Source organism: Sinocyclocheilus anshuiensis, unplaced genomic scaffold, assembly GCF_001515605.1.
Source record: "Sinocyclocheilus anshuiensis isolate Anshui unplaced genomic scaffold, SAMN03320099.WGS_v1.1 scaffold147, whole genome shotgun sequence".
Taxonomy (NCBI): Eukaryota; Metazoa; Chordata; class Actinopteri; order Cypriniformes; family Cyprinidae; genus Sinocyclocheilus; species Sinocyclocheilus anshuiensis.
Window position 1 is genome coordinate 1,291,900 of NW_015549585.1, and position 15,246 is coordinate 1,307,145.

Sequence of the window (15,246 nt, forward strand, 5' to 3'; positions counted from 1 at the left end):
AAAGTTTAAATAAAGTAAAAATCAGCAAACAATGTGGAACCAATTAAATAAGAAACGAATGTTTAAAAAAACTTCCAAAATCACCTTAGATAAACGGCAAAAGTCAACAGGCTTTTCAAGATCCAAAATACTGCCAAACAGGCGCTTTTGTATTTCGTTTCTAAACTAAATTATCCGCCATCGTCTTGTCTGTCTCACCCCACTCGTTCGGCACGCTGCATTGAGCAGCCGCGTTCAGTTTTTAATTGTAGTATCTGTTCTTTTACTGTACTAAAAGATTTATATTTCTATAAAAAATCAAAACGACGGCGGGGGTTGGTGCTGCGGTGGGCAAGTGACGTAACCGGTGTTGCGGCTTAACACCGGTATCACCGTCAACACCGTCTATCGCGGCCAGCAAACAATGTGGAACCAATTAAATAAGAAACGAATGTTTAAAAAAACTTCCAAAATCACCTTAGATAAACGGCAAAAGTCAACAGGCTTTTCAAGATCCAAAATACTGCCAAACAGGCGCTTTTGTATTTCGTTTCTAAACTAAATTATCCGCCATCGTCTTGTCTGTCTCACCCCACTCGTTCGGCACGCTGCATTGAGCAGCCGCGTTCAGTTTTTAATTGTAGTATCTGTTCTTTTACTGAACTAAATGATTTTTATTACTATAAAAAATCAAAATGACGGTGAGGGTCAGTGCCGCGGTGAGCAAGTGACGTAACCGGTGTTGCGGCTTAACACAGCACCGTCTATCGTGGCAAGCCTAGTCCTCTGGAGAAGCAGAGTTTCACAATTTAGCCGGAAGGCATCACTCAAACACACAAAAACACACTCAATCACCTGACAGGTGGAGAATCTGACAGCAGTCAGTCGAATCCTGCCCACAACACTGGACTCTTAGCAGACAACTCTAAACTGACATGCAAAATCTGTGCTCAGTGAAAACTTCCTGAACTTCACACACACATACATAGACATCTTGTACTTTCATTCTATCTAAATGGAGAATCGAGTGCTTTGCGAATCAATTGTTTTTGTGTCTTGTAACAAGGCACCGAGGGATCACCGCAGCGAACAATGCTGTGAGGAGACAATCAGTGCTCAATCTCAAAATCCACTAAAGCACGCATGAGGAAAATGGGAGATCAGAGGTATAGTTAGACTGAATTCCCTCTGGGTTTGTTCGGGAACACTTAGCCACTCAAACAATGTTACATCATCACGTTTTATTCCGAACAATGTTTTCTGACTGTTTCAATATCTGTACTGACATGCAAAATCTGTGCTCAGTGAAAACTTCCTGAACTTCACACACACATACATAGACATCTTGTACTTTCATTCTATCTAAATGGAGAATCGAGTGCTTTGCGAATCAATTGTTTTTGTGTCTTGTAACAAGGCACCGAGGGATCACCGCAGCGAACAATGCTGTGAGGAGACAATCAGTGCTCAATCTCAAAATCCACTAAAGCACGCATGAGGAAAATGGGAGATCAGAGGTATAGTTAGACTGAATTCCCTCTGGGTTTGTTCGGGAACACTTAGCCACTCAAACAATGTTACATCATCACGTTTTATTCCGAACAATGTTTTCTGACTGTTTCAATATCTGTAAACATTAAATCCTTGGAAAGGTAATCACTACTAGCATTACATCACTATCATCCATACAGTGGGCATAGAAAAGAAGCACCCCCCCTTTAACATAATCCTATTTTGTTGCTTTGCAGCCTGAAATGAAGATGGACACAGTTTTTGTTTATTTTTACTCAGTGCAACTTATAACATCCAAGTGAAAGATAAAACACCAACATTTCAGGAAGAAAATAAAAAAACTGAATCACTGAGTTGGAAAAAGTTTCACTCACATTTTCAGAAAATAGAAACACCTAGATTAACTGTGCAACATGAACAAAATAAGATGAAAATGGGATATATAAACTAGGATGATTACATCATTATTCCATATGAAAGACTTGGCTCATAATATGACCCAGGTTACAACCATAGTGCCAGCTTACTCCAGGTTTCCCTAAAAGTACAAACCTACTGTAAGTCAGTTTGGATAAGAAAGCATCTGCTAAACGAGGAATAGTGTAACATAATCACATAAATTACAAGAGTATGAACAATGTATTAGTCCCTCTGGGCTCCTGGAAGACAAAACCTGTCCACTGATGTTCCCCTCGATAAGCAAGATATCAGGTTATCTCAGGATCATAATAGTGATGATAGATCTGGGGGAAGCCCTCTTACGTAATGCTGCCATATTCATGTGGACCGGAGAAGTGATTTGAAGAGCCCTGATGCAAGCTGCCCTCCTCACATATAAACGTTGTGTAGAAGCTGTGTTATTTTTCTCAGTAAAACGTTTCTTGGTGATCTAATGATGTCTAGAGAGGCAGAAAAACAAAAAGGGAGTAAATAGTTCTAAGAAAAGTCTTTGCTGGCCTCTTTGCATCTACACTAGCACTCCTGAGACCGAGATGAAGATGTGGACTGGATCTGTACCAAGAGTAGGAGCAGTGCAATATAAATCATAATGCATGTGAACGTGCGTCACAAAACCATACAAAAGGGTATGTGGTTTCAAGACACATACCGACTTCATATTCAAAAGTATTTATTTTCCCATCATCAGTGAGGAATGTACATGACTGTCAAAAAGTTTGGGGTTGGTAAGATTTTTTTGTGGTTTTGAAAGAAAAACATTAACTTATGCTCCCCAAGCATTTGATCTAATCAATTTTCTACTTTAATATGCTTTAAGATTTATTTTATTTTAATTTATTCCTGTGATCAAAGCTGAATTTTCAGCATCATCACTCCAGTCTTCAGTGTCACATGATCCTTCAGAAATCATTCTAATATGCTGATTTGCTGCTCAAACATTTCTTATTTTTATCAATGTTGAAAACAGTTGTGATGCTTCATATTTCTATGGAAACCATGATACTTTTTTCAGGATTCTTTGATGAATAGAAAGTTCAAAAGAACAGCATTTATTCGAATCAGAATCTTTTGTAACATTATAAATGTCTTTAGTTTTACTTTTGATCAACTGAATGCATCCTTGCTGAATAAATGTATTCATTTCTTAAAGCAGATTCATGCAACTAGTGATTTAACCAAGTAAATGCCAAACATCCACAAATGCCATCCTCCGTGACAAAACACTGTTAGAGGATGGAAATTCAGTGTAACACAATCTCAGTCATTTATATTTCATGAAGAGAGCCTCTTCACAAAACAGAAGCCATGGCAGCTATAGTGTTCAACCTTGCAGGCTAAAAATAAAGAGCCCTTAACTACTGAAAACATAACATTTTGTTGCTTTAACAAAGTTTAGAAGAGGAACACAAGAAAAAGGAGCCATTTACACTGAGAGAAGCAAGCTAAACTAATAAAAAAAAAAAAAGTAAGACTACAGGGTACAATGCAGAACTCATCAATACGATTATTTTGTTGGCTCAGATAATACAGATTCATTCATTTCTCAGTAAGAGTAAAAACATAGCACATGTGCTCATTAAAAACCAGCTAGAGTGCATAATGATCAGTAAGGTTACTAGTAAACACAGCATTTCTTACTAATATTCACACAGCAACTGCACAACAACACAATTCTATAAATCTGCACCCATGTGATCCTCACACAACTGTTCCCAAGTCTGATCTGGAGTCGTCAGCCCTTCACACACACCACCATCTATCTGGTGGCTGACAAAAGAAGTGCACAACAGCTTCACAAACATTATTTTGAATTATATGATTTCACACTGCTGATAAACAACAGGCTGCTCCGGTAAACCATAAAAATCCCTGGCATTACAGGACTACTTTAATAGCATGTCATGGATTGATTTACTTCATTTCTCAAAAGAACGTCAATATTCAATCGTTTATTTTTATTATTCAATCACACTGAGAAATTTGACCTGCTCCCCTTCACAGACGCCACATGACATCCATCAACGTCTTGAACTGATGGATGGGAGAAAGCTGATCTTGGTCTGAGAGAGTCTGACGTCATGTCTTCAGTCTTCACAGAACTGGATCTCCACCTTGTGTTCAAATCTGGTAATTACAACCATCCAATGCTACAACCATCACATCGAGACTCATTTCATTTGGAAATGATTTCAGAAGGTCATTACTTGGAGTCATAATGGAAGAGTGAATGGCTGGGAAACCATTAAGCGCTGACCACAAGATTGTATCTGGCTATGTCTAGCTATTCACTACAGTGTAACTGAAACTCAGAAAATACCAATATGTGCATAGGAATGATGTTACATTGCACAGATTGGATAATGTCATGTTGTACATTTCAATTAAATGTTAATTTTGTGAAGGAAACAGCAGTGCCTGCAAAACAGCAAAAGAATAATGTTGATAACCTAGGTTTGGCGAAATCATCTGATTCCATCTTTCCAGTGCATAGGTGACTATAAATGGTTTAACAGCTGTAACAGAAAAGGCTAATTACAATTCAACTTGCAAAATTGCAAATATTGCAATAGCTGCTATTCTATTAATGCAACATTCTAGCAATGCAAGTCAAAAATATCTTATCTAAGGTGAACATTATCCTGAAAAAATAAGATTAATTAATTAAAAAAAAATGAAGAATTAAAAGAACAAGTAGTTCTATTGAAAGCACTTAAAACATACTATGAATGTCTGGTAAGGAAATTGGAGTTTGAAACACATCAGCTGATAGTTGGTGGTTTTCAGCAGGCGTAAGGAAATCGCTTTTGTGGCTCAAACGTAATCCTACTGAGTGCTGCCCTGACGGATAGATGTCAAGGAGAGGAGAGTGTGCTCTTACTATCACCTTAAACAGTCAGATTATACACCTTCAACTCCAACACGACAACAGAGACAACGGATCTGCAGCGCTCTTTAATGTGCAGGACACAATGAAGATAAAATTAATCGACAAAACATAGTAGAAAGAGTGACTTTCAACTTGCATATTAATAACACATACTAAGAGTGTGTACTTCACTGTTGAAAGAAAACTACATACAAATCATATACTATGATTTGGGATAGGGCTGGGTGATACCACAAAATAAAATCGTATTTATTTATTTATTTTGACAAATTAATAAGAACGTTTGACCAATTCAAGATTTCGATTTTGTAACTTCAGCATAATTCAAGTAACATTCTCTTTATTAACCATCTGGTTAAAGAAAGTTTTGCAGCACACATGAAGTGCACAACGTGGTGTAAATGTAAAACAAATGACTTGTTCAATATCTTTGTAAAAAATATATTTCTTAGCTAAACTGTAAACATTCCGTTTTACAGGTCAACCTAAAAATCAAGACAATTCAAATTCAAAACGATGGTAAATGTTTTGTAAAAACAAATAAAATGCAGCTTTCAGCCTGTCACCATCATGAAACATGAAATATCAGACATACAGTAGTAGTTCTTTACAGGTTTTTTCATTCCATTCCACTGCGCTGCTTTTCTATTGTTTTCTATTCAATCATTTTTTTCCCGCAAAACTAGAAACAACTCTAGTTACAACTAGAGCTAAGTTCTATGTTACAGTATTTTACAGAGAGCATATGTCACACATGTGCAGTTAATTATAGGGATGGGCACTTTTAAAAAATATTGCATTTGAATATTTGAGCTCATAAAAAAAGCAATATTCGAATATTTGTTTATTTAAATTAAGTTTAATGAGAAAGATGTTATTTTTTAAATAATAAAATAATTCAAACATTATTTTTGTCACCATTTCTGAACAAGCTCATCAGGTTATATTCACAACAACCTTAAACATTACATCATGTGTTCTTTTTTTTTTTTATGTGGAAACAATGTGTGCAAACAAAAAAAATTACAGAAAAAATGTTTTTAATGCAAAGCACAGAGCGAATAAAAAAAAAAACGGCTATAGAGCACGTACATATACACTCGAGTCAGCATATGGTTACCGTGTTTGCAGATGTTCTTGCTGAAAAAAAAAAAACACCTGTACATCAACATCATCGGGTAAAAGTCAGCTCCTCACGCCGTGTGTAATGTGTGGTAATGCACTTAGTTATGACTGTGAGTTTTAGTTTGTGTGCTCAGGATTTATCAGGGATTCACTGCATTTACAGCCAGCAAAGCAACATTTTAGCAAAATTCAAACAGTGTTTTTATTTTTGTAATTATTGCAGATCGAATATTCGATTATTCGTGCACACCCATAGTTAATTAGGTGCACTGTCATGTGCTCGGATAATTTTTTTCTCTTAAATGTTATTATTGTCGTATTGTCAATGTGTCCAATTTTAACGTTTGATACTATTTTTATTCAAAACCGTGATTAAATCGGAATAAAATCAGAAAAAATTGCCCAGCCCCGTTTTGGAATGAACAAACCATACTCTATATATATGAAATTCAGCCTTTTGGCAAGTGCAATAAAGCAGATTTGGGACTAATGTTTACATGCTACTGTCAAACTGAAGTGTGCTGCAATCAAAGTTCAGTCTTGTGCACACTGATAAGAGATCTGCCCATGTTAACCTACTTAAGTACTATTGTTACACAAGTACCATATTGTCTGGCTTAAGGAGACACACAGTAAGGCATGAGCGGCACTCTCTTTCGCAGCTACAGTGTCTATCTATCCCTCCATCCTTGAATTAGTGATGAGTGTGATCGGAAATGCATGTTTCTGCCTGACCCGGATGCAGCTTGCATTGAAGAACAAAGGATGATGGAAGATACTCTGCACTGTTAGCGACAACAGGCCATCTAATAAGATCATTCACATCTTGAGTTTGAAGGGAAGATTTATGGAAGCACAAAATCTTCACTATGCTGATAAACTAAACCTGTCATTCGATACAGCCACTGCATTTCTGCCAGCAAGACTGACGTGGCAGTGCAATCAAGATAATTGTGATTTTTATCAATAGCAGCAGGTACTAATTTTCATCACGAGTAGGCGCTTTATGATCCATTGTTGTGATATGATGGGACAACCACCATATGCCTTGTAACGCGAGCCCCTCTTCTCAGAACTGACATCAGATCAGCTGTTAACGGTCGGCTGAGCGAGCGTTACAGTAAAGCACAATAGACACGCTGACCGACTGCTGTCCCTGATACACAACACCAGACAGCTAAACACCAGCACGACAACACCATCCACTGCACTACAATAACTCTACATATCATGCCAAAACAACCTTTTTTTTTTACTTCAAACGGGTCTGTTTTTGCCTGACGCACGCAGCTTCGATTGTCAATGGTTTTGTGTGAGTGAAAACTCAAAACCTTAAAGGTTTTTCTGCAACAGGGAGCTGACACAGATCCATATAAATTTCCTAACCCTGAGCAAGGATGCTGAGAATCCATCAATCCCACAATACGGAAGACAATCTTGCCACATGGTGAGTTGCTGCTCTCTCTGGGCACTTTTTCCTCCTCCTCACCTCGGAGATTGATATGCCCTTCCCTCATTGTTGGGCAAATATGCCAGCGACCTAGTTGATGAAAATAAACCCTGAGCTGCTTGTATGGAGGCAAACGGAATGCAGTCACTGAAGCCACAGTGCTGCAGAGTTCTGCTTTGGATTTATGGTGAAAGTTTCAATTCGGACATTAAAGTTGGTGTACAGATTTAGTCAGCATGGCCAAAATCTATATGTAATCTATATGAAATTCAAGACAAAAATGCTTTGTAATTAAACTTTTATTAGAAACAAAAAATAGTAAACCATTACAAATAATTTTCAATCCACATTAAAGCAGTAATACAACTGCAAATATACCAGTGACCACACATATATAATGCACCAAGTTACAACATTGCTTGGCAACCATAAACAACCTACAGTTGTTTACACCGGACACGAGCAACAGGACTCTGCACGAAATCGAAATTGCTACCATCAAGTGCCCATCTGCAACAGTTTCAAAAATGCCGGCACATCATACCGCGGTTGATACTTTCCTTTTCCAACTCCATATTGGAGTGACCACATATCAACCAGTTGCTTGAACACCAAGCTTTTGACAAGTTTACATTTAAAACAAATCAAGTTTAAATCTAGATTAAAGACACATCTCTTTGGCCAAGCATTCAATGCACTTATGATCCAAAAACGTGGCCCAATATGCACAACATCCTAAACACTAAAAGTCCAGTGCATGCAACCACCTTGTTTCTTTCTTACCTGTACTTCATGCCTGTCTGGTATGATACACACTCCTCCAGTGCCAGGCCGTTCATCTTGAGGAAGTCTTCCATGTTCTTGATCTGGGCAGCAATCCTTTGCTCCCTGAGCCGCTGGAGTTCGGCCTGGTCCGTGTGCCTCGTCGACTGGTTCAGACCTTGGTCCGAGTGGTAGCGGCTAATGCCACTCCGTATGCTCTCGCTGTAGGTCATGGACAGCATCTTGCCTCCGCTGCTGCTACTACTGCTCTTCCGCACGCCACTCGCCCCCGCCGGTTTGGGGATCTGCAGATTTTCACAGGGGAGAGTGGATTTCCGGCGCCCGACGGTCCCCCCCGCGTACCCTCCCGCAAACATGATTGCGCCCCGTCCCCCACCACCCCGTTCTCACACACTTTCAAGGATGCTCTAGCACCTGTCTGATTCTGCCACCAGCCATACACACTCACACACACACCAAGCACAAGCAGGCTTGGGAAATTGGGACCAGGACTGAGCTGAGAGCTGGGTTGAGGCATCGCCTTAAATAGCACAGGTGAGGAGGGAACAAAATAGGTCCGTAAAAAAAAAAAAGTTGCAGTTTCCATTCATCATTATAGAAGTGTACACAACTATGATGACTTCCGCTTCTGAGAAATGCGGAAATGTGAAAAGTGTCCATTGTGGCCATCTCAAGGTACATTTTCATGATTAGACTAATTATTCAAAGCAAACAGCTGTAACAAAGAAAAAAGTCTTTTTGATCAGTCTAATAAAAATGAAAAGGAGTTATTTAAGGGGATTTGGGCTTTTAGTGCTGTTTCAGTTTACACAGGCACATTTACATTGACAGCGATTTGAGGCATCATGAGCAACACAAAGTTTTGTAAAGTTAAGAATTGTATGCAAATAACGATCCAGCAACTACCAATATAAGTAAAGACAGTGAAGCTCATGTTACTCAGATACAGTGATACAGTGTTCCTAACTAATACTGATACAGTATTGTTAACTAAAACTAAATAGTTTTTGTTAATTTAAATATCGCTGAAATAAAGTAAAACATAAATATGAAAAACGAATGAAAATTAGAAATGTTGAATTAACTAAAATAAAATGCTTTTAAGCTGAAGTACTAAAATTACTAAAAAAATAAAATTAAAATTAAAACCAAATAGAAATATAAAAAAATTATAAAACTGACAAAAACACAAAAAAATTAAATTATAACTGAAAATCTAAAAATAATAATAAAAAATACTATAATAGACAGACTAAAACACTGATAGATACTAGGAAAACCTGATCACAGTCAAAAGTACAGACACTGTACAAGTGACATCCAGAGATTTAATCGCCGTCAGTGGGAACAACTTAAGCTAGGATAGGAGAAAGTCATTTCACATTAAAAAAATAAGTAAATAAATAAATCTTGTGATTGGTTTAACTCCAAGAAAAAAAGTATTCATTTCTACATTATAGTCCAAATATAAAACTCATGCATATTTCAATAAAGTATATAGGATTCAGACCAGGCTTGCCTCTTTGCAAAACAGTCTGCATAGTTAGTTCACTTTTGCAGGAGGTTCTTTATCATAAGCCTGTATTGATCTTGTGAATCTTGACTGAATGATGTACTGCAAAAACCACTCAACTACTGCAAAGTACTGATCCTCCATATGCCAGCACTGAAGAGCTTCACTCAAATGAGTGACGACAAAATAAAAATAAAACATTTCCTGAACTAAAATGATACATCTCAAAAGTACAACAACTTGTAGTGCTACAATAACAGGTGTAGGCATTTGAAGCATGTATAATGGGTAAGGGTAAGGGATGATAATTAAAGGGGTACACCCATGCCAAGCCATCGTGCAGAATAACACCTTAAAACAGACTGACTCATGCACACAGGTTGGCACTCGCACCAAAGACAAAATAAGCGCAAAAACTTACCCGGGGTCTTGGAGGTTGGCTCATGAACAAGACTTATGAATGTCAATCTGCCCTTATAAACGCCAGCTATCCGGCGATCCACCCAAACTGGGAGTGTCTTGTATGGCAGTGTCTAAACCAATTAGTGAAGAAGAGCGCATCGCCCTCATCCTCCCACCCCGCCTTCAACTCCAGCCATCTCCCCTCCCGGCTCGACTCCATGAAGGAAAACCATTTATGTCATTCGAGGGGGGAGCAATTTGTTTCTGCTAACCGCAGCAAATAATATCTGGTCTAAATTATTCACAGAAGCTTTTGCGCTAAAAGCTTTTGATTGTTGTTCTACACGAGATAATAGATAAAGGCATTTTAGTGCACTAATAAGGCCTGTGCAAGCATGTGGATCTTCAGAAAAACACATACATGCATACATACAAAACACAGCCATATTAATGACAAAATCATCACACTTTAGCAAAATAAATGGCAAGCATAAATAGTCTACATTACATATTACAGAAAAAAAACTCATCTATGATATAAAATGAAAACATCAATGTCCAAATGTCTCTCCAGTGACTCCAATGTCCAGTAAGATGGCAAATCTCTACACTAGCACAATAACAGACAAGCATTTTTCAAGAAGTAAATGACCATCAAACCACAATCATCACCGTTCCCACATGACAGCCTTTAGACACTTCAACTCTTGACCCTCCACACATGATACTTGCACATCCATCTTTAATGTACTAAATGAAAGTGAAGACATCAGAAAGAGAAGTTCAACAGCCAATGTTAAAAAAAATTCATCCTTAAAATCAATGAACCCCCCTTAGTGCAAATCACCGGATTCAATACTCATAAAGAGCTAGAATATATATTGACTCATTAACTAAATGAGTCTTAACTAAAAAAAAAAAAAAAACTGTTTATAGATAGGTTCTATTCATTAACATTTATCATATTCACCTTTTTCCTGAACGTGGAAGTCTCGCCCGACTCATATTGGAACGATGCTTTACAAGGGGGGGGAGTCGTGGCCTAATGGTTAGAGAGTCGGACTCGTAACCCAAAGGTTGCAGGTTCGAGTCTCGTACTGGCAGGGATTGTAGGTGGGGGGAGTGAATGTACAGCACTCTCTTCCACCTTCAATACCACGACTGAGGTGCCCTTGAGCAAGGCACCGAACCCCCAACTGCTCCCGGGCGCCGCAGCATAAATGGCTGCCCACTGCTCCGGGTGTGTGTTCACGGTGTGTGTGTGTTCACTGCTGTGTGTGTGCACTTTGGATGGGTTAAATGCAGAGCACTAATTCCAAGTATGGGTCACCATACTTGGCCACATGTCACGTCACGTCATCTCTTTCATTTCCAGTAATTTCCGGTGTTTCTAGTCAAATTAACATGTTTTCTCCGAGCTGATAATTTAACGAAGTTTGGAGAATTGTGTCCACAAAATGATAAGAGCACACATTATTTTATTATTTCACACACGCAGTATTTTAACATAGGCGCTGCAAGCCATGTTTGTTTTCTCTTGTCATTGTTCATGCAAGACATACAGCGCCGGACACGGACAGATTTACTGGAGTGCAAAACAAGTACTGTACAGGAATTCCTTAAGTTTATTGCTGTTACTGTGGCAACCAAGAACAGCACAGCTTAACCCTGTACACATTTCTATATTTAGTAATATTGAGAAAGTTTAAGTTTAATTTATTCGGTCGATATTTTTACCATAGATTATCAATTTTTACCATAGATTATCATAAAAAAGATTTCAATGGAGACCGGAATGTGAAAGCATCCAAACGGAAGCTAGAATCCATCATGGCGGCTCTCATCGGTTACTCAGGAAAAAGGTGGATAGTTCATGCAATTTAACATTGTAGGCCATGAGTTTTACTTTTATTTAAAGTTTTAGTGAATTTGTTGTGTTTTTGTCATTTTTATTATTTTTTTTATGTCTATATAGTTTTTATTAACTTTTATTTCTGTTCAGTTTTTTTTATTTTAGTACGGTTTTTGTATTGTTAAAGGTGCAGTATGTAATATTGACAGTTAGTGGTTGAAATGGGTACTGCAGACCAAATTCAAAATATTGGAGAGAGTTGCTTCTCCCGCCCCTTCTCCACAGACTTTGACATGCACACGGGTTGCCAGATTGAGATTGAAAATGCATTTTAAATAGAAAGCATCGAGCCTTACACTGTAATTTGATGAGGTGATTTATATGCATTTTCATAATCCTCTGGTCGTAGAGTTTTTAAATGGATCTCTGACCCAGTTCGTTTGCTGGCTTCTATAGCTGCAGTATGCTGTTTTCTGCCAACTGGCAACCCGGGGTATTGAAATCATATTGGGTAAATTAGTAGTGGCAGAATCACACATACCAAAACAAAAACAGACATTCCGACACGGAACACAAATTTACAAAAAATGTTACTTGTTTCATGAAACGTCCCCACATTTAACTGCTGATAAAAAAATAAAAAAAAATAGATGGCATGAACCCAGAATAAAACAGTTTTTTTGTTTAAAAGCAGAGGCTCTGTTCTTTGTTTTGACATATTGCATGTTCAGATATTAACTACTAATATTTACAAATAAACATTAACCTAGATTAATAAATACTGTTAAATTGTTGCTCATTCTCATTTCAAGATATCCGATATGTAGTGAATTTCAATGAACCAAACCTTATTGTGAAGTGTTACCATTTTTTTCTTATTCAAATTGGTATTTTTCCGACCTCAGAAGCACTGCAGAGAGTCACTGCATTATTCCAGTGTGTGCTGCAGTGAGGGGTGTGTCATTTATGAGATGACTGCAGAAAGCAGAGGAAGAAAACCCCACAGAGCAAGCTCAGTATGGTACAACCAGTTTACTTATTGAATCTGTTAAAATACAATGCAACCTCATCAGTTATCAGGGAAGAACTAGTTAACATATTTAACAAAGTTAAAAGCTCAGGGAAGGAGGAGGTGGGAACAGGCGAACATTTAAACGCTTTCATTATAAAATAAATAACCAAAACGAAAGTAAACGCGGCAGCCACTCACAGGCGACTGCCGCATACACATCAACATAAAACACAACATAAATCCAGGCCTGGTCCTCTCTCATCCTACACTATCGTCACTCCTCCTCTTATCCTTCCAGAGCTCCTCCGTGAGACTCGAGACCAGTGTGGCGCGCAGGTGATGCTCATAATCACTCACGTCACCGGCCTCGCTCCGTTCCCACGGCTCTCACCCCCGCCCCACTCGTCACACCATATTATCTTCATATTATGTGCTTTAAATGTCGGAGCGAGTGCTATACACGTTCAAATAGCAAAAGAGTAAGAATAACAAAACATAAAAATACAACACAAATAAAACCTACAAAAAAGCAATCCCTAACACACTACAACAGTAACTGAAATGAGCTAATCTTGCTTCCCCATCACTCTTTGTGTGTTAGGGTGAAACATGGTGATCGATTCCTGTCAAGTGGATCTGGGTGATGCAACGTTAAAAGACTTGGAGCTGAAAAGGACAAAAATGTGCAAGGCTGTGAAATCAAAATTCAATAGAGTGCTCATTAGCCTCAAAGCTACAGAGTCAGGGGTTTTAAGAACCCATCAGCACAACAACTCCTTTTTTTCAACCCATAAAAATATGATCCCTCACTAAAACAGGAAGAAAAGTGCACGGCAGATGAGGGTAAAAGGGATGTGTTCAATCTGATCGCTAAAAGCAGCTGCTGCATAAAACAGTTGCTTTCGGGTGAGCTTGTGCCATCGGAAGGGAGGATGCAACTTCAAAAAAATCCATTCCATTATTGTGTTCGGACAGCTTGTTCAGATGTCATAAAGGTTTGACAGTTTTAGGCATACATACACCTCCTCATCTGAAGAGTTTTGCAATAGTTTGCAAACTACTGCAAAAGTATAATCTCAAAAACAAAATATTTTCCAGCACGCAAACCAATTCAGTGAATAACAGTGTGAAAATCTTAATGATACAAAGTCAAATTAAGCACACAGATGAATTGTGTAAACAAATACTATGAACAGGGCTCGTCAAAGATGGTCCAGCGGTACTGTCAGCCTTTCAGGCTATTTCTGCACTGTGAACGTCACCATAAAACATATTTGCAAATCATATTGATGTGTTTTATGGCTTGCTTTGTTAAAATTGCAAGAATTATTTAGAAGAATTCATTAAAATTGTTTGAAAAATAAATAAGCAAATCGGAATGTGTTATTCCAGGAAATAAAGTTAAAGTGTATGAATTAATGGCTGTAAAGGAAAGCTGAAAGATTTCCAGCTATTATTGCAAATAAACATATTTGCATTAACGATTTTACTTAATATTTGATAACTATATATATATTTTTATGTCACATTTAAATATGTAATATGTATGTATATAATACATTTTAATGGTGTTGCCAGTGAAAATATTTATAGGGCAAGTAAAACTGGGCCAACAAGAAAAAAAAAGCCTTATTGTTGAACCTTGTATAATTGAATTTTGTTACTAGAAATACAATAAACTTTATTGAACCTAGTTACCAAGTAATTTTTCATTTTCATTTAGTTTAACTGGATATACTACAATAACTAAAACTGAAATAAAAATGAATAAAAACTATAGACATATTTAAAAATATAAGACAAAAACAAACAACAAAACTACTTTGAAAAAATAATTGAAAATTAATTAACGGAAGTGAAAACAGAATATATATAAAAACTACAATGATAGTAAAATAACACTGGGAACGCCATGGTTTAAACAGCAAACACATACTGTTGTAAATATCTAACCAAGTGTGAATGTGGAATGAAACATGAGACCACTGAACATTCACAGAGTCTCTGGGCTCGTGTTTGTCATGCTTTGAGTTTCAGAAGTGTTCCACAGCAAAGGAAACCTGAACTCAATGACTTACCTGCAACACTGTTTTAATTCTACATGGAGTGAAATTAAATCTAAGTGCATTGTGTTAGGGACTCAATCGTTATTCTGACACATCAACACAACACCAACACATGCACAGATTACAAGTGAGATTAGATGTTCGCTCTGTATGCAAGCCATCCCTTTTTACAAGTTATACAACAATATTAAGCAGCAATTAGTCTC